A 24704-nucleotide genomic window follows, 5' to 3' on the forward strand; every position below is an offset into this window, starting at 1 on the left:
GGAATCATTAAAGGAACTCAGGGTTGGTTAAGGAGGAAAAGAGAAAAACCAAGGAATGATTTAATAGTGATGAAGAGCCATGTCGTGGATAAGGAACATCACCAGAGAGCCATGTGGACAGAAGACTTATTGTATGGGAGGAGTAAAGCATGACTGGCAGAACCATCTGTCTGTAAGTCTTATTGATATCTCTATAGTGTTGGGCTATCTTGAGGAAGGCGACCAGTTGGATGGAATTACCTGGAAGACACTGACAAGAGGTGACAGGATGCTGGTATGGATGGGGAGGGAGGGGACCCCTAGTTTGAGTTCCCAGAGTCACTGAGCCGTGGCACACCCAGCTGTTCTCCGTGATCCCCTCCCCCCCCAAGAAAATGAAGGCAGGAGGAGATAAGACTTGGACCAAGAGACTCAGCTTAGACTTGAAGGAGAATCTTGCATTGGTCAGGGTTATTCAAAGCCCAGAATACGTTACTAAGGACGGCTGTGCAGTTTGTTTTGCTAAATGTCTTTAAAAGGGGAGTAGACAGCTCCTTGCCTGAGATCACTTAAACAGGGACCTGCCAATGGCCTTACTGAATCCTTGTACTGACTTTGATGAACCCTCTGATCTGTCCCCCAGGCCTAACATGGCAACCCACACCTCTGTCGGGGTATGGCTGCCATGCTGAGATGTCAGCCAAGGCCTTGTGGTGTAGAGGATGGGACTGAATTTGGAGTTGGAAGACCTGGGTTCAGATCCTGACTCTGCCCTTTCTAACCTCTGTAAGTCACTCACCTTCCTTGGGCCTCAGTTTCCTCCCCTGTAAAATGAAGGAATTGAACTAGATAACCTCTGAAGTCTCTTCTTGATCTAAATCTATGCTCCAGGGGATAATGATGATAAGTGCATTACAATTCACAGACCACTTTCATACTTATGCTCTTTTGTAGATAGGGTAGGCATAACCCCCATTTCCCAGGTGGGGAAACTGAGGCCTAAGGAGAATGAGTGTCTTGTCCAGGGTCATGAGGCTAGTGAAGATATGTATATGATCCTAGAGCCTACTTCTTCTGGTGTTCTTCTTGCTGTTTCTGGTTGGGTGGGGTTCTTAATAATTTGGGAATCCTGCAGGTGAAACCTTGTGCCCTTTGTCGATAAGGTTTTTACATACTTGAAGGAAATGCTAAATTTCAATGAGAAGTTAGTGAACATAAAGGTGATTTTTTTTTTTTAATCCCATCCAAGTTCATAGACCTCTGAAATCTCTCCATGGACACCGGGTTAGGAAGCCCTGCTGTGGCCATCCACCGTCCATGGGACAACTCCAGTGTTTCCTCACTTTTGCTCATGTATGAGGAGAAGGATTGCTTCCCGCTTTGGACCTGTGGCAAGATAGGGCAGGGAACATGATGGACCAATCCTGTTGGTTTTTTTCTTTTTCTGTGAGTGCCATAAATTCACCTGTCTCAGCCATGGCCAGACTGGCTGACGCCTTCTGTGAAGTGTGACGTCCCTCTCCCCCTGGACCTCCAGACTTCCTTTGGCTGTGGTTGAGGCAGAGACAACTGGGATGGAGTGGGCGCCTGCCAAGTGGGAGACAATGCACAGAGACAGTGATGGGTCCCCTCCTTCCTCCTCCTTTCCTTTCTACCCCCCCTCACCCCCTCTGCTGGCAGCAATGATTTGGTGATTACTAAATGTAATTGGAAAGCAAATGAGCCATCTGGCTTAATGAGATGGATTTCAGGGGGCCGAGGATGACTCACCTTTAACTGGCAATGAGTGAGATGGAGGGAAATCCTACCTTGACCTCCTCCTCCTCTATTGCTAGGAGCAGCTCTCAGAAAAGGAAGACGAATGCTCACCATGCCCTTCTGTCTCCTTGACAGGCCAGGAAGAGAGTGAATGATGTTCAGGGTGGAGATTACTCCAGATGACCTCCTAGCCCTTGGTACAGGGAGCCTCATTGTCTCCATTTCCTGCTGTGGGAGGGTAGCTGAGGAGATGGAAGGCAGCCTGTGCCAGGGGAGGGAGAGGGCATGAATACCGCCATTGATCCTTAGAGGTCTCAGGGGTTAGGGGATCTTAGGGCTTTGAGTAAGGGGAGTGGCCGCCTGTGCTGGCTCCCAGGGCAATGCATCTTCTTTCTGTCTCTCCCTGGCAGATTGGGCATAAGCTTTGCTCTGTCATGTCCTGGGGTGGTGCCAAGTGGGCTGCTGGTTTCTTTCCATGCTGAGCTTTTCCTTTGTGGCATTGCCTTTTGTCTGTGCAACTTTCAGGAGTTTTTAGCATCCTAAAGAACACACTCCAAATCCAGTTCCACTCATGACCTTTCTTAACCAGTCTTCTTTCTGCTGTGTTCCTCCAGCCTGAAGCATGGTATGTGGCACCTAGTAGGAGCTTAATGTTTATTGATTGATTCTGTGATCCTGCACTAGCAGGGGAGAGGTATGGTGAAGCAGAAAAGTTATTGGGTTAAGAGTCAGAAGACCTGGGTTTGGATTCTGGCTTTCCCACTTCCTAGCACTATGACTGTGGACAAGTTATGTATCCAAGCCTTAGTTTCCTTATATGTAAAATAGGAATAAAAATAACCTTTAGTTTCTTTTTCATTGGTTGTTGGGAGGGTAACATGAGAGAGAGAGTGTGCGTGTGTGTGTGCGCGTGTGTGTGTAGAGATTAGGTTGATGCACTTTCCATGATGTGCACTTTCCATTTCTGGGGAGAGAACACCAACCAGAGGCACCTGGGGTGATGATACATGGGAGGTGGACATTCTAGCTGAGCCTTGAAAGGGGAAGAAGTTGGGGCCATCAGTTTCGCTGTAATATGGAGAATGGAAAGGCTTGTTTGAAACACGTACCTGAGTACTTAAATAATCCTTCTCCTCCTTTCACAACTGCCTTTGTCCCCGATCTCTTGGGATTTTTTTTAATGTCTTAATTCTTTTGAAAAGTTTCATTAGTGTTGTTTTCAGATACCCTCTTCCCATTTTCAAACCATTTAGTTTATTTTTTCTTTCATAAATAGGGTTGGTTAAGCAAAACCAGATGTATCTGTGATACTCTGTCAACATATATAGCATTCTGTACCCCTAGTCCCCCACCTCTCCAGTGAAAAGAAAGGAGTGAATTTTTTCATCCTTTTCTCTGGGGCCAAGATTGGTCCCCCAAATTATGTGGCACTTGGCTTTTCATGTTCCCGTGCTCTTCAGTTATGTTACTAGAGTAACTGTACAGACTTTTCCTAATTCTGCTTATCTCCCTCTGGATCAGGATGTACCAGTTTTCCCATGGTTCTTTCTGAATCCCCTCGGATTTGTTGTTTCTTTGCTATCCTGGAGGTTTAGTCCTCCTTTCATCATTGATCCCCTTTATCTGCCATCTTTTTAAATTTACTTCACTGAATGCCTTTTTCGAGTGGCTTTTCTTCCTGTCTCCCTTCTTCCAAGAAAATTTGGGCTAAGTGCCATCCATCTGGCCCCTCTGAGAGGCTCCTGATGGGGCTCAGACCTGACAGAGACTTTGGGCTGAGTTACGTGTTCGAATTCAGAGAGATTTGTCTTAAGAAAGGGGAGCAGGGCTTTTAGACCTGGCCTGGGTGTCCTAGAGCTACTTCCTGCTCTGGGGCTGGGAGATACCAGAGCTGAAAGGGCAATGTTTGAGAGAGGGACTGTCTCCCATTGGGGAGATGATGCCAAGAGTAGGCTTGTTGGCCGCTTGTATGGGGGTATGTATGTGTGAATGCTGAATACATTCTCTTTCTGCCTTTGTTAGGATCTGGTCTAACTAATGGTTCCACTTGTTTGAAGCTCACACATACATTTGACTGATATAATATTAATAGCTAAGATTCCTATAGTGCCTACTGTGTGCTAAGCACTTATCTCATTTGATCCTCACAGTAGCCCTGAGAGCTGGGTGCTATTATCCCCATTTTACAGGTGAGGAAACTGAGACAGACAGTGCTTAAGTGATTTGACCAGGATCATACAGGTAGTGAGTGTCTGGGATTGGATTTGAACTCGGGTCTCCCTACTCCATGTCACCTAGCATCTCATACATTAATCTCCCCTTTGAAAAAAATGGAAGTTTTTTAAGGGCAGGGACTGGGTTGTTTTTTGTCTGTACCCGTATCCCCAGCACCTGGTACGGAGTAGGTGTTTAATTCAAGGTCACTGATTGATGTGATGTCTCTCTGAGTCCCCTCGCCCTTCCCCATCATAGTTATTACGAGGAGAGACAACATGTGAGGTTTCATTTCCAGTTCTCAAAGGAAGCCATTCAGCATTTTTGTCTTGTTTTAAAAATACTATTGATTTTCAGTTAAGGGATAACATTTGAAATGGATTTTTTTCTTCTCCCCTCTCCCCATTATAATTAATTGGATCATTTAATTTTTCAGTTAGGAAACATTGAGAGTTGAGGTTATATATTTTAGTGGCCTCTTTCCTTGCCAGGCTTTCCATGTAATAGATGTCTCAAATATTTATAATAAATAATACCTAGAAATTTCTTTCTAGGTAATAAATATCTCAGGATGGGTCTGGCCCATGGGAGGATTTTGAAGTGGATAAAGTTACCTTTAGCACTCATAACCTATCCAGTGCTTGACTCTTTCGCTCTTCAGGGTGTTCTCAAGCACCTGGCTTGATTTTGAAGGATGAATGGGTGGAATGAGTCAGTCTGACCGAATGCCTAAAGAGCTAGGTTCAGGACCGTCTGGCATTGCCTTCATGACCCTCAAAAAGTCATGTATGTTTCTAGGGTGGCAGGCAGCCCCAAGATGATGAGTTTCAGAGCAGTTGCTGATGGGACACTTGGCCTGGAGTCAGGAAGACCTGAGTTCAAATTCAGCCTCAGACACTTCCTGGCTGTGTGACCTTGAGCAAGTTGCTTACCCCTGTTTGCTTTGGTTTCCTCATCTGTAAAATGAGCTGGAGAAAGAAATGGCAAACCACTCCAGCATCTTTGCCAAGAAAACCCCAAATGGGGTCACAAAGAGTTGGACATGATGGAACAACAACACACAGAGTTTTTTTGGAATTCCATACATGCATGAAATCTCAGGTCTCATTGAACAAGGGAACAATGAGTAGATGAATATTAAATCAGTGAAAGTCCTGTGGGGCAGCTGTGACATTTAGCAGTGGGGTTAGACCAATGAAAGCCCCAGAGTGCAGAGGTCTTTGATTAGGATTCTCTCAGGCTTTTTCCAGGGTTTTAGGATTCCAAGGCAATAGGTGTGGTTAGAGTTGGTATGCATCCCGCTGGGTATACCCTAGGCACTCTAGTGGTGCTTGGTAATTAGAAATCTTCTAGTCTTCAGACAGAACCACACCTAAGTCAGCACATACAAAAGAGACTCCATTCTGTGTTCAAAATCCTTGAGAAAAGTGTGGCATAGTAACAAGGGCACTGGGTCTGGAGTCCAAGAACCTGGGTCCAAATCCTCCCTCTGACACTGACTGTGGGACTTTAAGCAAGTCTTAAGTTTCCCTGAGCCTCAGTTTCCTTCTTTGTAAAGCAAGGGCTTTGGGATTCTGTGGCCTCTGAACCTTCTTCCAATCCTGGGTCTCTGATGCTATGACATTCCATAGCCTCTTTAAAGAAATCTAGTTTAACATTCCAAGAATGATCTCTGACACACAGAAGTCCTTTCCAGACTTGTCCTTGCTCATTCTTTTTGAACTAGAAGGGACCCTAAAGATCATTTAATTCAACCTCTCCTTTTAGGGGTGAGGCAGTATGGTGACCTAGAGAGACCTGTTCAAAGACATAGAGCTAACTAAGCAGTGACTAAGGTAGAACTGGAGCCTATGTCTCTTCCCATCTCATCACAGTAAATCTGTGCATACCCACAAAATGCCTTTGAAATCTGTAATTAAGTGAACCCTACACTAAGATTCAAAGTCTGTTGTCCCCATTTCACAGATGAGGAAACTGAGCCTTCTCTTTATCAGGCTAAGTGACTTAGTTCCCTGGTTTTCATCTCAGCATTGGGATTCTCTGTGGGATAAATTTCCCCGTGAACCCCCACTGGATTCTTTACTTCTCTTTCTTCCACCTGGACACTTGCACAGCTGTTAGGAGGACTTCTTTTCTGCTGTTCACTTAGGAGACAATCTAAGAAAAAAGAGATAATAATAGTATTTATAGAGTGCTTAAAGACTGACAAGAATTTTATATCTCATTAGGTCTTTACAACAACCTTGGGAGGAAGTAAATGCTGCCATTATTTCTGTTCTGAAGAGAGGGAAACTGAGGCTGAGATGTATTAAACGCCTGAGATATATTAAAGGTCACATAGCTAGTAAGTGTCTGAGCCTGCATTTGAATTCAAGTCTTCTTGTTTTCTTACCCCTAGTCTGCCAATTCCATGTGTATTCTATAGACCTCTTTCAGGGAATAAATCAAAGACTGTTTACCCCCTCCCTTTAAAAAAAGTGGAAATTTTGAAATGCTGAGAAACTCTCTGCCCTTTTTCACCATTAAATCTCCTGGTGTTCTTTCAGGGTCAGGTTATGTTTTAGTAAAAGCTCTGTTTCAGGGAACTCCTTCCACCTCCACCCTTGGGACACACCCCTCTGGCCATATTTTTGGAAAGACAATGCTTGAGTGTGTTTTTTTATGGTCACTGTCAGGAGTGGAGAACACTGCCCTAACTCCAAATCCTAACTGGGTGTCTCGTGAATGGATTATTGGACCAGAGCAGGATGTTCTGGGTTCACATTCCACCTGGGCAAATCCCTTCACCTCTAGATGACATCTAAGATCTCTTCTAACTCTATGAGCCTAGGATCCTTTGATTGGTGTGACCTTGGGCAAGTGACATTTCCTTCCTGAACCTCAGTTTCCTGGTCTCTAAAATAAGGAGATTGGAGTAGATGACTTCTGAGGTTCCTTCCCTCTCTAAATGTATGATTCTCTGATCCTAATGGTCAAGGTTGCCTGAAATAGTTATCTCATCTGTTGTGGGCTTGTTTGTTGAGTAGACTGTGGGTTGGGAACTTAAGTGGTGAGTACACTATCATTAGAATGAACATGTGGCCTCGAAACCAGGCCCCAGTGTCCCCTGAGGTGATTGGTGTGTGTTGTATTTCTTACCTCTCCCTTTGTGTCTGTATTGGAACTCAGGTCTGTAGTGCACGAATGGTGAACACTTATGTGTAAAGAGGAAACTTTGTCCGTTTCATTTTCCTATTGTTTTTACCTCCTGAGATCAAGAGAAAACATGGAGATTCCCCCAAAGAGACTTGGTTGGGAGGTGAGGAGGAATGTGTACCATGTCTGTGGCATGCCATTCATTCATTTAGCAAATGTTGGCTGTCTATTCTGTGTATGGCTTGAATGCATTCCCCCACTATGGTAGGTCCTCTAGGAGATAAAAGATATGTAAGATAGTTCCTATCCACTCCATTATGAGGATCTCATAATCTAGTGCTTGCTGCAACTGGCTAGGACTCTTTTCTGAGTCTGTAGAAGTAGGTGCAATGGAATCTGTCCAGTTTTCAGTTCCTAGGCATGGTGTAAGAGGAGGAAGGGTGTCTGGGAAATTATGACTGGCACTAAGAATTCTTGCAGAACTAGTGGTTGTATTACTGGTCAAAAGGTATGCAGAGTTTAGTGACTTTTTAGGTATAGGTTCAAATTGCTTTCCAAAATGGCTCAACCAATTAACAGTGTATTCACATGCCAAATTTGTCATTTTGCTTTTTTCTCCTCCCTTTGCCCATCTTATGAGTATAAAGTGAAATCGCAGATTTCTTCTTATTTAAATTTCTCTATTAGTGGTTTGGAGTGTTTTTTCCATAGTGTTGTGGCTAGCTTGGTTTTCTTTCCTAGAAAACTGTTTTTCATACCCTTTGACCTTGTTTATATCCTTTATCCACTGAAGGAATGGCTCTATTCTCATGAATCTGAATCGGTTCCTTACATATCTTGGTCATGAGACCTTTAATCAGAGAAATGTTGCAGACTTTCCCCCTCCCTGCCCTGTTTTAGATGCACTGGTTTTGCTCACCCCTGAAGTCTTTCCCAGCTCTATGTGGAAAGATGTCCTTCCCTTATTGCCTTGGACAGGTACAGAGTGGGATGGACGCTGGTGGGTCAGAGTGGCCTCCTTGGTTTGATGTTTGTGTGCCCTGTGTAGGCGGCCTTCCTTGGCTGGAGCCTGTCCAAATCAACAGTCTCTCTGCTGACCTCTGTGCCCTGGATTGCAACAGAACTCCAGGCTTTTGAACATGCTGTACTGACAGGGGACGTATTTTGTTCTGCAAGCTTTCTTTTTTTATTGAGTACTCATTTCCATTAATGCCGCTTAGCATTTGTGTGTGTGTGTGTGTGTGTGCATGCGTGCATATGTGTGTGAGATCATGAAAGATGGCCTTTATAAATGTGTCAGATTACTGTGGGTCACTGCATCAGTGACAGGAGACAGCTTGGGGGAGGAACGCTCGGCTGGCCGATGAAGTAGAAAAGATATCAAATGTCGCAGAAGGCAGAGCTCGGGAAAATGAAGGAGGGAGAGGACAGGGAGTCATAGTAAGGGATAGGAGGGGGAGCAGGAACTGTTTCTGACTGGTGCCAGCAATGGCGAGCTCCTCTTTCCAAGTGAAAATGAGTAAATCGACAAATACGTATTGAATGATGCCGCCAAGAATAACTGCTGCCATTTGTGTGGCCTTCTCAGGCGTGTGAAGTGCCTGACCTGGGTTACTCCCTCTAGTCTTCACATTACAGACGTTATCTCCTTTGACTGAGGGCGGTGTGCTGTAGGCGTTAGTTGTTATCCCATTTTACCTATGAGGAAACTGAGGTTCAGAACTGAAGTGTCTGGTTGACAGTCACATGTCTAATAAGTATCAAAGGTGGAATTTTAACTGAGTTCTTCCTGACTTTAAGTCCAGTTTCCACTATGACATACCACAATTTCTACTATATTCAGGGCAGTGTGGAAAGTACAAATGAATGAATGAAGAACCATTTATTAAGTTTTTGCCATGTACTAGGCACTAAAGCAAGTTCTGGTGATACATACTCATACACTATATATATGTGTGTGTGTGTGTATATATACATATATACACATATATATACATATATGTGTATATATATGCACATACGTATATGTAAATATAAATATATATATATGGAGAGAAAGAGGGACAGTCTCTGTGCTCAGAGAGCTTGTAATATGACAGGGGAAGATATATATGAGGGAGGCGGTAACCAGGGAAGGGAATTTTGATCTGGGAAATCACAGACATGGCAAGTTGATTCATAGGATAGCTGATTGGCATAACCTTTTACTTTTTGGAGACACTTGGGGTTAAGTGACTTGTCCAGGGTCACACAGCTAATAAGTGTCAAATGTCTGGTCTGAGGCCAGATTTGAACTTGGGTCTTCCTGACTCCATGGCCGGTGCTCTATCTACTGTGCCACCACTTATCTACCCCTGGCAAAATCTTTCCAGAAAACAGTGGTAGTACCAAGTTTGTTATTATGCCCCAGAGAGAGAGGGGGAAAGGGTAGGGTGGCCAAAGAGGTATGGCATGCAGGTGGTTAAGTCTTAGCCTTGGTCTGTATGGAGCTTATGATGCGATGACAAAGACTGTGAAATACACATGCAAATTTAATTGGTAATATGCAAATTGGATAACAGAAAAAACTTATCTCCCTCTATATGCACACATACGTAAATAACTGTTGTAAGATGTCAACATAGCAATACACAACAATAGTTATCTTATGTTTATAGCTTTATGTTTCCCCTAGAACATCTCATTAAGGGGCTGACTGTCCCCAGTGAGTATTACAGATTGTGTGGCCTGTATGAGCTCTGGCTGGTCAGGTCCCCAGGTCAAGGCTATTACTGTTCCATCTCTCCTCAGGATTTTAGGATTCCCACGAGGGGCAGTGATATTCCAACACTATCAGCTCAAGCCCCCATCTGGGAAATTCTTCACAGTATCAACTGAGTGACACCTCTTTAGTGTCACCTAGGATATTGATAATCCCCAATACCAATGATTGACATCAGTTACCTTTTGTAAGAGGAATATTTTCTGAGAAGATAGAGCAAGAACAGAAGTACAAACTCATCCTTATGAGTCAATTACCTTAGTCCTTGGGAGGAATGAGTTCAGACTTAAAAGTGGGTTGTTTCTGTTTCAATATTAATTTAGCTAAGAGAGGGCAGGAAGAAGTAAGGTTGCCATGCTCAGCCTGGGTGTGGGGAGGAGGCTGGCTCCCCCCCCCCCCCCCCCCCCCCCCCCCCCCCCCCCCCGACCCTGAGGCTTGCAAAAGCTCTTGCCTCAGGCACCACCAGGAAGGAGAGGGCTCAAGGTCTCGTAGACTTTTGAATGCACATCCAGGAGCCAATTCAAAGATTTTTCTCACCATTTAGTTAGTGAACAGGAAACAGATAGTACCTGAAAATGCTTCAAAATGAAGACAAGACCCCTCCATTATGTGTCATGATATGCTTCCAGAGGCAGACTTGCCCAACATGAGTTGGCAGCAGGTAGAGACTGCTTCCTATGCCCTAAAATTTCATTGGCCAGCCCCTCCTTACAATAGTAAATGCTTAAGTTCAGAGGAGTGAAAGTAAGTTAATTAGGACTTCCCTGAAAGATCTATAGGAATCTGTATTATATGCCATCAGTTTTGAGCAAGAGCTGGTTCTACTTTATCCACATCTACTTGGTGTCCAAGAATAGGGTTTGGAGATTTGGCAGTGACATAAAATAAAGAAACAAGTTCTTTGCCAGTGATGGAGATTAACCAACAAGGCCTCGTAAGGATGTGTTTGTTTAGAGTCTTGCAAATCTAATGAAAAGAGCTGTAGACAGAAAGGAAAAGGGAGAAAGCTGCTTTCTATATCCACCAAGCTATAGACTATGGAGACATGAATGATACCACTTGACAAACCCAGAAATTCTCAGGAGACAAGAATCTAAAAAGGGGGTTAGTAAGGCCTAGAACCTGAAATGCCTATGGATAAATGCACAGAGTATATAGGCAATAATCAAGGAGGTCAATTTGACCTTAGAGGGATTAGTGAGACATGGTGGAATCAATCAATAAACTATTCAGCACCTACTAAGAGTCAGGCACTGTGCTAAGTGCCAGAGATACAAAAAGAGGCAAAAAACAGTGTCTGCCCTATAGGGGTATGGAATGGGGAGGGTAGGGGGGTTAAGGGGTGGAAGGGAATAGCTAACATTGTATGTTACATAGATGTATTCATTTGAGGAAATCCAGGAATACGTATTGTGGAAGAAAAAAACAACATGGCAGAAATCATTTAGGTGAAGATCAGTGGAAGCTGAATGGGAAATTATTTTGTCATGGGAATATATTATAGACCCCCTGATCAGAAAGAGGAAATAGGGTAGAAGTCTGGGAATTAGATTTGAAGTCTGACAGAGAGGCCTCACGCAATTAGTGATGTATGAACATATGTTTATTGTGTTTTAGTTAATTGTAAATTAATATGTTCGTTATAAATTCTCTTTGCCAAAAGCAAGGCAGCTAGTACTTTCTGAACTTGCCTAAATGATAATTTCATCTTTAAAAAGGTGGAGAAACCAAAAGGGGGATAGGAGGAGGGTTTCATTCTGGATCTGATTCTTTGCAGTAGAGAGGAAGTGGAAATGATGAATATCTTGAGAAGGGTGGTTGTGACTCCCTCTTAGAGTCTGTGATAGAGACGGAGGGTAAAAGTGGGCATACTGTGATAACAGAGGAAAGAGAAGTTCTCATGGACTAAAATTCTTCAGGGAAAGGTGGTCCAGGAGGAAGTAGATGTTCTCAGAAATGGAATCCTGAAGTCACAAAGAATTCCAATGAGAAAGAAGAGAGGGGTGGTATTTGAAGGGACTAATGTGGGCACCCAAGGCACCCAGGTAGTGTAGATTCCTGGACTTGGAATCAAGAAGACCTGAGTTCTAGTCATGCTTCATACACTTATTAGCTATATGGCCCTGGGCAAAGTCACACTCTTGGCCTCATTTTCTCTTTTTTGTAAAATGAGATGAGAATGGTGCCTACCTTTCGCAAGTTTATTGCAAGGCACAAATTTGATCATCTTTATAAAGTGTTTTGGAAACCTTAAAGTGCTATATAAGTGCTAGGTATCATCTGTGCTCAGCACAGTGCCTGGCACAAAAAGGTTTATTGATTGCTGCTTATCGATCATCATCATTACTGATTAGTTATTGTAAATTTTAAAAAGGCATCTACAGAGGACAATGGAAACAGTGGGAGGTAATGGAGGTGATCGACCAATCAGCATGTGTCAGGCACTGGAGATACAAATACAAAGAATGAAACAACCCCTTAAGGAGCTTCCAGTCCAATAGAGACAGCAGCCCCAAGTACTGTAAGAAAAGCCCTGAGATTGCCAGAGCTCAGGACACCTGAGGCTCATGAGGAAAGCCAAACCCAGGCATTTTGATTTATTTTTCCTCTACTGGGGGAATGAGAAAGCTCATACTCTGCTTGGGATGAATGAGAGGAGTCCCAGATGCCCCGGAGAAGGCGTGGCTGCTGAATTTGAATTTGCTTCTGTTTTCTTGGCTAAGGATAATGACACAGTGTCTGGAAATGACAGAACAGGAATGACTAACAGGGAGCTGATGCCCAGGATAAATTAGGAAAGAAGGAAGAGAATGCCTGGTTGACCCTGATGAATTTAGTCAGCTGACCCACATGGGGTGCTCTAAGGACTAATTAATACCTGTGATTTCCAGGCCACTGTTGGGGATATCCAACAGATCTTGAAGGTAGGGCACAGTGGGAGAAGGGCCAGTGTTCCAGTTTTCAAAAAAAAAGAGAAGAGGCTAGAACCTGAAAACTATAGATAGGCCAGTGAACTATCACTGGGAAAAACATGGATGTATCTTTTCTTTTTCATTGTATATACATCTTAAAAATGTTTTATTGATGTCATTTTTTCTTATATTACTTTCATTCTCAAATACTTTCCCCTTTACCCCCATGCCAGAAAGCCCATCCTTATAGCAAAGTATGAAAAAGAAATGGAGGGAAAGGAATTCAATTCAATAAACATTTCTTAAACACCTACTATGTGTCAGGCACCATGCTAAGTGCTGGAGATACAGAAAGAGGCAAAAGACAGATCCTGCCCTCAAGGAGTTTATGAAATAAACAAACCAACCCATCAAATGAGTCTGCCAGTGGAAGGGAGAAGCTGCCTTTTCTTCTCTCTTCTCCAAGGCTGTGCTGGAGCAGGACAATTACACGGCATTGTGGAACATATTATTAGGAAGATGATTTGTTAATATTCAGCCCTTGCACAGTGTCTGACACACAGGCCCTTAATAAATCCCTGTTGACTGATGTGGAAAAGAGAGCAGTCATTACAATTAACTGGGAAGGTTTCATCAGAAGCAGGTCAGGTCAGACCAGCTATATTTCCTCTTTTGACAGGGTTACTCAACTAGGAGGTCAGAGAAGTGCCATGGAGATAGTTTAACCTCGATTTCAGGGCAGCGTTGGCCAGTCTCTCATGCTATTCTCTACAGAAAAGGTGGAGAGATGTGGTCTGGACAGTAGTGCAGTCAGACGAATTGAAACAAGTTGAAAGGCAACTCCTTAAGGGTCCTAAGTCAGCTCAGGGGGAGGGCACCAATGCGGTGCCCCAAGGACTCCTGGGCTAAGCATTTTTGTTAATGTACTTGATTTGGATAAAGTCACAAGGGCAAACTTAGATTTGCAGATCACCAGTGACTCTCACATAGTAGGTGCTTAATAAATGTTCATTGACTCGACATGCCAAGCCCAGGAAGTAGTTGTCCCTAATGTGGTGGGTGACAGAGGTGGGGTTTAGTAAGCCTTTGGCAGGCAAGAATATTGGGCTGAATCTAATGAGATGAAATTGAGAGAGAACTTAATTTCAAAGTAGACTTGACAAGTATAAGTGAGGGAAGTATGGTTAGACAGTAGAGGGACTGAAAATAATCTGGGAGTTTTTAGTGGATGACAAGCTCAGTGAGTCAATGGTGGGATGTGGTAGCATGAGGAATAAGGAAGGAGCTGATGGTGTCCTTATCGTTTCCCATCTAGAGGATGGTGGCAGCCCCTATTTTAGGGAGATCGTTAATATGCATGGGAACCTTCCAGAGGAGGATAGCCTGGCCACTAAGTCTATGCCATAGGAGGATCAGTTGGAGCAACTGGGATTTGGAGACTCAAATCTGATATATTTGGGATTTGATGTGTTTGGTTTGGCCTCAGAGAGCAGAACTGGGAACAATGGCTAGAAGCTACAAAGAGGCACATAGAGGTCCAAGACAGGGAAACGTTTCCTAATAATTAGAGCTATCTTAAAGGGGAATTGAACCACCTTGGGAAGTAGTGAGCTTCCCCTTGCTCACTGTAGGCCTGAGGACTGCTTGGCAAGGGTCACCCAGAGGGAGCTCTTTCTTGTCCAGTTAGAGGCTGGATTAGGCCCTCCCCTCCTACTCTGAAATGTCGGGACTCCTGGATCCCAAGCATATGTCAGGCACCTGGCCTTGGGCCTCCCATTTCAGCAGTTGTCAAGAATTCTTCAGTGTCACATTGGCCCTGAGGATCACTTCCCCATCTGGGAGTGAAGGTGATGGTGGATGAGCAGAAGACGAAGTGACAAAAGCAGTAAAAACTAGGCAGCGGTCATGTGGGGGAAGCGGTCAGAGGCTCTTTACTTAGTCTGTGATGGGTGGGTTGGTTTTCCTTTTCCCTTGAGATTCTGGGCTGAAATCTCAAGGACTAGAGGAGATAGCAAGGAATTTTGCATCAAGGAGAGAGGTCTGGGTTCCTTTGCTGTTAACTTCCTCCTTGGGGCTGTCTCAGGTTTAGAAGAAGACTATGGGGAAGTTTCATTGGCTGGCTCTTGTGAATTTTATTTGAAGAGTGGAAGCTACTTGGACCTGATGTAGAGAAGGTTCATAGACTTAGAACAGGAAGGTACCTTAGAGCTGATGGAGCCTTCTTTTAGAGAGAGGAATGAGAAACTAGAGCCTGAGCAACGTGCCTGAGGTCACACGAAGTCAGTCATAGCGCATAGGTCTTCTGACACCAAATCCAATGAGCTTTCCACTGCATGGTCCTGTGAAGGATGTGTTTGCATGTTTTTTTCACTGTCAGACTTTCTTTCAGCCCATCCCTTCCTCCTCTTGCCATCTCTCTGTGTAGTTCAGCTGAGTCATTTGAGTTGACCCCATTTAAGGTCAGCCATCTCCTCCCCGCCTCCCTCACATCCTCTGTCTTTCTGTCTCTTTGTCTCTCTCTGACTTGATCTGTCTCTAGCTGTCTTTTTCTCCCAAGCAGATGTGTGATAGATGGCCAATGGTCAAACCTACACACAAAGTGTGTGAGGAACTTCCTAGTGCACTGCTCCTCCCCATCCACAATGCCAGACTAAGGGGCTGAGGACCAACAAAGTGCCCTTCTCTGCCATGTTTTATGACTATCCTGTCTCTGAGATGGAAGGACAATTAATAGCCTTAAACCAATTTACTTTATCCTATTAGAAAGCAATCTCTAAATGGAAATGAGAGAGGTTTAGGTGAGTTGGCACACTGGAAGGACGTTATGTCCTAGACCAGGAAAGGTCTGATTTGTGTGTGTGTGTGTTGTAGACACCTGCCTTCTCTCTGTCAGCTTCCTTGATGCCATCTTGATGGCAGAGAATTTCACTAGGGTTTGGCATACCTGACTTGGTGCATTCATTTTCTGAATGACATTGAGTGCCCTTATAGAACACTTGTTTCAATTCTTAACAGCCTAAATTGGATTTGAAGGGATTTTGTGTGTTATGTGGCTCTCCCACAGGAAATAGTTGGGTAGTTTTGTGAATCGATCAGTTTACAAAACGCTGACTAGTCATTCATCAATGGCAAAGGGTAGCTGCAAGATGAGGGCATGCCAAGAATTAGTCTTCCCAGTATCTTCAGGCTTGGTCCAATCTTCATTAAGGCATCCAGCTTGGGGCTTTGCATCTTAGAAGAGGTATGGAGAAATTGGGAGAAAGCTTTGAGGAAGGCAAGAAAGCCAGATTCCTGTTGTATACAAGGGAGTGAAGAATTACATTAATGAGAATTTGTGGGAGTAAGTAATAATAATAAATAACAACAGTCACCTAGTGCTTTGGGGTTTGCAAAGTCCTTCACATACATTGTGTCTTTTGATCTTCATAACAAACCTGTGAAGTAGGTGCTGTTATCATCCCTCTTTGATAGATGAAGAAATGGTCAGAGGGAGTGCTTAAAGTTTGGGTGACTTGCCCAGGGTCACAAAGGGTCTGAGTCAGGATCTGAACTCAGGTTCTGTTGTTTCCAGTCTGTTGGGAGTCATACCAGACTCTTGAGGGCCTAGTGTCAGGAAAAGGTCATGACTGGCACAAGGATGGAAGAAGGGAGGGATTTGCTCCTGAGGACTCGATGTTGAATTTAGGTGAAAATTCTAGAACAAGTTGTTAAAAGCTTGTAAATACTTGGAAAGGGGAGCTCTGCATTGTAGTATGCATTAAGAGGAGTCAAGGTTGTAAGGGTGGGTCAAAACCAGTCTATCCAGTTCCTTTAAAGGCCAGGCTGAAGACATTGTGCTTTATAACCTGGAAGCAATGGGCCGCCACTGGGAAGCACAAATTGCTTCTCTGATCTGACCTTCGGTTTCCCCTCCTGCAGAAGAAGGAGGTTGGAAAGGTCCCTTTCAGCTCTCATGTTCTCTGATCTTCAGCTCTAACATTCTCTGACACTACTGTGCCTTGAAGACTGAGAATCCTGAAGTCTGATGTTCTCGCCCAGAAAGAGCAGGTGCTTGGCACTGAGGCAGAAGATGAACACTGGCTCAGGTTAGCATAGAAGAAAACTGTAAATGACTGAGATTCAGGGAAATGCTGCCACAGGAGAAGTGAACACCAAGGGCTAGAAGGGTTAGGAGTGCACACTGATCTGTGTACCTGAGAGTCAGTGTGGCATGTTGGATGGGAAACCCACCTGGGAGCCAGGAGGACCTGGGTTCAAATCCTGCCTTTTCAACATACTTACCATATGACCTGGATAAGTCACTTCTCAGTCTACTAGGTAATTCTCTAAGGCATTGCAGATACCTTGAATATTCCATTGAAATCAGTCCTCATCTCATCCTTTTTTTATATACACGTCTCCCCAGTTGTCTATAAGCTCCTCCACATCAAAGATCAGAGGTGGGAAACCTGGGGCCCTTTGAGTCCTCAAGTACGGCCCTTTGACTGCACTCTGAGGACTTGTTCTGTGAAGTTTGGATTCAGTCAAAGGGGTCACACTTGAGGACTCAGAGGACCATGTGTGGCCTCGAGGTTGGTCGCAGGTTCCCCTCTCCTGGCAAAGACTAAATCCAAACCTCACATAGTGGCCAGCACAAATTAGCTGCTTAATAAACGCTTATGGATGGATTGATTTGGGGCTAGAGAGTGTCCCCTGAGAAAGGATGGATGGAGAGGCCTCGGTGGCAAAAGGGGTAAGATTTCAAGGCAAGTTCCCTCATAGGGCAAAGAGCAGGGACTAGTGGTGGTTTGTGGGACAACCAAGGAAGAGGATGAGCTTGTTAGAACTAGGAAGAGGCACTAATTTGGGGGCTTTGTGGGAGAAAGGAAAATCCTGTATGAAAAGCCCAGGGAACAGAGATTTCACAAACCCATGAAAAAACAGTGCTGACACAGCTTGACACAAAGGATTCATTGCTTATGCCCTTGTCTCCAGCACGTTCAGAAAAACATAGCCAGTTTTGCCTTCCTTTCTGAACCCAAGGTAGGTGCTTTCTCTCTCTGACAGGAATGTGCTGGAACCAGCATGTCGGTTAAATTTTCAGAGTGAGCCTTTACGCCTGCGAAATTGGCAAATGCTACACTTCAGGACTTGGTTTATTGATCTGTATGCTGTCTAGACTTGAGAAAGCAATGAAGAAAATATCTTTAATATTAATTAAATTAAATAATGTTGACTAAATATTAATAGGTACAGAGTGAAGAGTAAACTTGAAAAAGAGAAAGAAAAGAAAAATCTCTCAAAGATGGTCCTGCTTCTCTTTCTTATCTTTGGTATTCTCCCAGTGTCCAGCATGGCGTGCTGTGCCCATAGTTGGTGCTTGGTAAATTCCTATGACTAAGTGACTCATTTTCTTAGTAAAAAAAGTGTTTCTAGTCCGAATGGGTCATAGGATCTAGAGTCAGAAGGGACCAATGAGATCATGGAGTCCAATGAAGGGGGAGACAGGTTCAGAGAAGTGGGCAAACTAGGCCTTAACATGGGGTCTTTTTGTGGCCAATCCTGCGTTTTATCCACTGTGCTGCTCTTATGGATGATGTAATATTCAATCTGATTCTCTTTGGAAAATCACTTTTTCCTGTTTTGTTTCTTTTGGGGTTTGTTTCATCCTGGGTCAAATGTTTAGTGATTAATGTGCATTGAAGTATCATTCTGCCAGATGGTGCAGTAGAAAGAGGGATCGATTTGGATAGGAGGCCCTTGGTTCAAATCCTCCCTTTGGGCTGATGGGCAAGTTTCTTTCCTCCTCTGGACCTTGCTTTCTTCACATGTTTGAAAGAAGGAGGCTGGACCAAATAATGTCTGAGGTTCCTTTCAAGTTCTAGGATCTTGTGATTCTTTGCACAAGGAAAGGGTTCCAAAGTCCTGCCCAAGGGAAGTTTCGACTTTAGCCAGGATTCAGTTTCTTGTTATCAGAAATTTTCCTTAGGTTTTTTATGGGAAAGTAAATATTGTTTTTCTCTTTCTCTAGGAGAGCAAACACTTAGCAGCAGCTTAAAAAACTGAAGCTCTGTTTAATAAAATACAAGCCAACCAGGACAGCTTGGTACAGTGGAAAGACTATTTGGGATTAGAAAATATTGGAATTTAGGATTAGAAAGCCTGGATTCTCTGGACCTTGATTTTCTCCTCTGTGAAATGGAAGAAACTCTTGTCATACCTCACAGGGCCATGGAGGCAGCTGAATGGGAGGATGCTACACTTTTCCCCTCTTAAAATCTTAGAGTTAGGCTTAGCAATCTATCCAGTCCCTCTTCATTTTGCAGGAGAGGATACTGAGGCTGTGGCAGGTTAGGTGCATTGCCCAAGGCCACAAGTGTAATGAGAGCAACTCTGTTTTGGTCATCTGTTCTAAGCCTCTCATGTCACAAAAGGTGCAGAGAGAGTTTCACATCTCCGGTGCCAGAACGGGGCTGTGAGTCCTCATCGTCCTGACTCCAAGCCCAGCACTCTGGGCCTTCCACTAAGCTGCGTTTTTGTCACGAATGATAAAAGAACCAAATAGATTGAGTAGCCAGGTGGTAGGGTACATGGCGGGTGGTGGAGTACATGATGGGTGGTGGGGCACATGGTGGGTGGTGGGGTACACGCGGGTGGTGGGGTACACGATGGGTGGTGGGGTACACAGAGGGGGGTACATGGCGGGTGGTGTAGGGTACATGGAGGGTGGGGGGTACACGGTGGGTACAGGGGTACATGGTGGGTGATAGGGTACATGGCAGCCCTTATCCTCAAAGTGTGCTATTTGTTAATGCATTTTCTCTGCCTGTCATTCCCTAGGTCCTTCATGCCCAGCAGGGAGGGGCTCCTGAATTAGCTGTCAGGACATATTAGTTGTGAATTAACCTTGAGGGATCACTGTGGCTCTGCTGAACCAGCCAGCCTTCTGTAGGTGATTCTGGAAGGATCCCACAGGCAAGAATGAAGCAAAGGAGGGAGAGGAGGTGGTAGCCTGTGGCTCTTAGCCCTTCTGGCTGCTCTAGGAGTCAAAGGAAGAGCCAGCGGCGCTGTGGTTGGTGAGGGGGGCCTGTGATGGAGAGCTGATTCCAGTGATTGGCTCTGAGGGCCCACATTTTGCCTTCTGAAGCTGCAAGGAGGTCAGAGGAGGGTTAAGTCAGTGAGCATTTATTAAGTGCTTAGTGTGTACCAGGCACTGTACCAAGTGCTGGGGAGTCAGAGAAAAGTAAGAATGGTCCCTGCCCTCAAAGGGCTTCCAGTCTAATACAGGAGATGACATGCAGACGAGGTACTGACACAATACAGATGGAACAAACCAGTGGCTGCCTCAGAGTCAGCGGATGTGTGCTGGGCTCTGTCCTTAGATATGTGAGTAGTGAGGCCCCCAGGCTCTGGGAGCTGATGCCATGAGGGAGGGAGGCTACGTCTGTACTAAGAGCACAGCGAGGCACAGTGGAGACCCTGTGACCTTGGGGTTGAAACCCCACTTAATTTTTCTGAATTTATTTCATGTGATTCCCCTTGGCATCCTCTACATTCCAGCTTACCTGGCTATTCTGTAAATGGCATTCCATCTCCTGCCTGGAGAGGAATCCTCCGCACTGGCTGGGATCCCCACACCTAAATGTTCTCTGTCCAGAGCGGCTGCCCCATGGAATCTCTACAGCCTTCTATATGAAGCCTACGTTGGGTACCTCCCAACCTGGGTCCCCACAGGGATATCTCCTGCCTCTTCTGGCCCACGAGGGTCTCCCATACTCCTCTCTCAATCTCACCTGGCCATGGGGCATTGTCTGGTCGGCTTCTGTATTCCAGCACGTAAGTTCCATGAGGGCAAAGGTCATATTTTTCCCTTATTTTTAAACCCAGTGCCTGGCACTTAGCAGTCCATAAGTATTTATTAAACACTATAGTGAATAGTCATGAAGTTAAACCCTTCAACTAGATTTTGAGCTCCATGAGGGCAGGGACTGTGTCTCCTTGGATCACTGCTAGTTCCTAGCACGGACTGCACACGTGCCAGGTTCTCCTGTGTTGGTGAGTCCAGGACTCCTCCTCCGTCCCTGTATTCCTCCATACGTTATTTGATAAACTGTGTCCTGCAGAGGAACCATGGACTGTAGGACTTTTTTTTTTTATACCATAGGAGATTGTTGGTAGAACACTGGACTTGTAATCAGAATGACTCCTCTTCCTGAGTTCAAATCTGGCCTCAGACACTCCTAGCTGTGTGACCCTGGGCAAGTCACTTCACCCTGTGCCTCAGTTTCCCCATCTGTCAAATGAGCTGGAGAAGGAAAGGACAAACCTCTCCAGAAAACCCCCTGTGGGGTCATGGAGAGTCAGAAAGTACTGACTGATGATAATGACAGGAGCTTGCTTGTCATACTGCTCCAATGTTGGATCTGCCTGTGGCCATCACCTGTACTTGGCACCTCTGCCAAGGGGCACTATCACAAACCAGGACCTTGAAAGTTTGGGCTGCTGAGGATCTCGATAAGAAACTGCTCCCAGGTTGTGAATGGTCCCAAAGCAGCAACGTCAAAGCAGACCAGTTCGGATCAACCTGGATTTAGAATGTGAATGGACCTTTGGCAGATATCTTACCATATTGTCAAGCTTGCTGGTCTTGGGTTCGAATACTGCCTCTGGCTCTCACTAGCTGTTTGACTGTGGGAAAGTCACTGGAACCTCTCTCTCTCTCCCCCTCAGTTTCTTCACGTGGAAAACAAGGAGGTTGGACGTGATGACCTCAGAGGTCTTGTCCAGCTCTAAATCCTTTGGGATGTTGTGATCTAGTCTGGCCCCCTTGGTCTACAGAAGAGGAGAAACTGAGGTCCAGGAAGGTTTATGTGACTAAGTTTGTGGCCAGGTAGTAAGTGGCAGACCTGGGGTTTGGATTTAGGTTCTGGACCCAGAAGATCATAGATCTCAAACTGGAGAGGACCTAGAGGTCACCTGGGCTGTGAGGAAGCCGAGAGGGGCTTCTTGAGGCCAAGAGTTTGGCTTTTGTTTGCCTGCCACAATTCCAGGGCCTTCTATTTAATAATGCTTGTGGAATTTCAGTGACCTTTAAATAGTGGAGAGGGTCTCTGCAGTTGGAGAGGAAAAGTCAGAAACCAGAGGCCAGAATGTGGGAAAACATTGGGGAGACAAAGAGTCCTCTGTGTTCCCCAGTGCATGGCCTGGTACCTTGTACCTTTCAGGGGCTTAGTAATGATTGAGCACCAGAGAGGCAGGTTGAGAAAAGTCTGGAAAGGGAGGGTGACCCCAGGTCGTGAAGAACCCTGAATTCCAAGTTAAAAAAATATGAACTTTTAAAAAAATTAATTTATGTGTTTTCAGTTTTCTACAATCGCTTTTGTAAGTCTTAAATTTTCTCTCCCTCCCTCCCTGACACAGTATGCAATCTTATATGGGTTCTACACATACATTCTTATTAACCACACTTTCGCATTGGTCATGTTGCATAGAAGAATTAGAATGAATGGGAGAAACCATTCAAAAAATGTGAACTTTACTGAAGGTTTCCCTGCTGAGGAGAGACAGGGCCTTGTGTAAGGAAGATGAATCTAGTAGCAACCTGGAGAATGGACTGAGGTGAGGAGGGAGAAGGAGTATCAAGGGGCGGAGGGAGAAAGGGTATTGAGTGGCAGAGGGCTTCCTTCTTTCTTTCGTGTCTGTGGAGAACTAATTATTCTCATGAGATACACTTTCCCCAGAATGGGATGTTCATATTAGAAGCAGAGGGGTCTGGAGCAAAATGGAAAAAACCCCCAAAAACTTTAACTTAGGTGTTATAGAATTTAAATACACACACACATACATGCACACAAACACACACTTTCTCATACAGAAACACACTGTCACTCACATATATTCACACACTCTCACACTTACACACATACATGCACACACACATTCACTCACACATATACACATACTCACATACACCACAAAATAATCCTTCCTGGAAAATGTTAGGAGTCACAGATCCAACAGTTTAGAATTTATATTACCTTCAGGAGATGGTTTGAAACAAACATTAATGTGATTTTAAAAATGTGTGTCCAAATTGGAAGGAGCAGACACAGATGTCTCTCCACCCTTCCAGGGTGGCATCTGTGGGCAAGTTTGTCCCTCTCCAATTAGTCTTTTGCAGAACAGAAAGAACTATTCATGAGATTTGTCTGTTACTGTGGTGGGGAGTGGGGGGCCATCCGTCACAGTCCTCAGGGCCCTGCTGTGTTTTTGGAAATCCACCAAAAGGACAGGTGACCCCACTTGACCAATGTGGATATGGCCTAATAAAAGTCAGAGTCCCCACTCTTCCTTCTCAAGGTCACATAGTGAGTGACCTTGACTAAGTGCAGGATATAGCCTGCTTGGTGGCCCATTTGACCATGGCAGCTCAATGCTCCTTGGGCTGAAGTTTCTTGGAGGCGTTTATGTAGGCAGGACAGGGCTTTGGAATGGGTACGTTCCCTTTTTGCTGGATCCGATTCCCAGATTTTCCCTATCCTTGCTTGATTCTTTCACACATGAAACCTTGACTGATGTATTGCATGTCTCCCAAATTGAGGAAGCTGGAGGACCAGAGGGAAAAGGTGCGGATTTGAAGTTTGTTTGCAGTTTCCCTTAGTACTAGTTTCTAGGCTTCCTCCAAGTCCTGTGAGAATGGGTGTGTAGAGTAGGATGTTTCTTCATCTGGTCTGAGTCATAGGTTCCTCCCCACCCCACCCCCAGCTAAATTCCTTGAGGCTGAGAAATGGAGTACCTTGTAGATGTTTGACAAACCCACTTAACCAATTGGGAAGGCAGAGTGGGATAGTGTAGGGGTTCTCAACATTTTTGGTCTTGGGACCCTTTTACAAACTAAAAAATTATTGAGGATCTTCCCCTAGAGAACTTTTGTTCATGTGGGTTTTATTTATTGATATTTAATACATTAGAAATTAAAGCATATTGGTAGTATTAGGAAAAATAATTTTGACCTCAGAGACCCCCTGCAGACTCCTGGGAATCCCTGGACCAGAGTTTTGAGAACTCTTGGTTATAGTGGAAAGAGCCTCAGCTCTGGGGTGAGAAGACCTGGATTCAAACTCTACCTTTGACACTCTGTCAGACCTTAATAATTTCACTGGGCCTCAGTTTCATCATCTATAAAATGATGGTGTCTGAGACCCCCTCTGGCTTCTAGATTTCAGATCCTATTGGGACTCAAGTCAGTATTGATAAGGTGGGGTATAAACACTCATGTCACACCATTTATAGATCTATAACTGTTCTTCTGGGGAGGGTCAACACCCTGCTTCTTCCCTGGGTTACCTTGCACTATGGGGTCACTTGGCTAGAATTGCCTAGTGGATGGGGGGACTGCACCAGCTGTCGAGAAGTCCTTATCTGAGCTGCAGAATGTTGGCTGTTCAAGGCATTCTGGAGGTTATCAGGGGCCATGGTGGAAGGAGCATTTGGAATCACTGAATGTGAGCTCTCCTCTTGGCCCTGCAGCCAACCTTGGATGAGACGCTTTTGGGGCCTCACTTTCCTCATCTGTAAAGCAAAAGGGCAGACTAGGCTGCCCTCTAAGATGCTTTCTGTCCCTTAATTTTATTTGCCTATGATCCTATGATGCCCAGAGCCCTCACTGTAGAGGGGAGGCCTCCACAGGCCCAGCAGCATCACCATCATACAGCAGGAGCCCTAAGGCTTCACTGACCTTTAGACTCCAAGGAATGGTCTCCGCCTTGTCAGCTGGTGTTCTGCATCTCTTCTCGCTGAGTTAGGATTATTTGTGCTGCCTTTGGACTTGCTGGGCTGTTTAGCCCAGGGTTACTGACTGGCTAGATGAGGGATTTCCTAACTGACAGCTGTCTCTGGGCCAGTATTACAAAGGGTGAGCGTCGAATTAGTCACATTTTGGCTGAAGAAATAAAAGGTTTTCCAGG

General features: G+C 44.8%; 1 protein-coding gene across 4 annotated transcripts in view; it reads left to right on the plus strand.

The window, feature by feature from the left end:
- SH3BP5 (SH3 domain binding protein 5) overlaps positions 1 to 24704 on the plus strand; it is an 82776-nt gene that overhangs the window by 33230 nt on the left and 24842 nt on the right. The window lies entirely within an intron of this gene.

The sequence above is a fragment of the Notamacropus eugenii genome, chromosome 3 (assembly GCF_028372415.1).
Source record: "Notamacropus eugenii isolate mMacEug1 chromosome 3, mMacEug1.pri_v2, whole genome shotgun sequence".
Classification (NCBI taxonomy): domain Eukaryota; kingdom Metazoa; phylum Chordata; class Mammalia; order Diprotodontia; family Macropodidae; genus Notamacropus; species Notamacropus eugenii.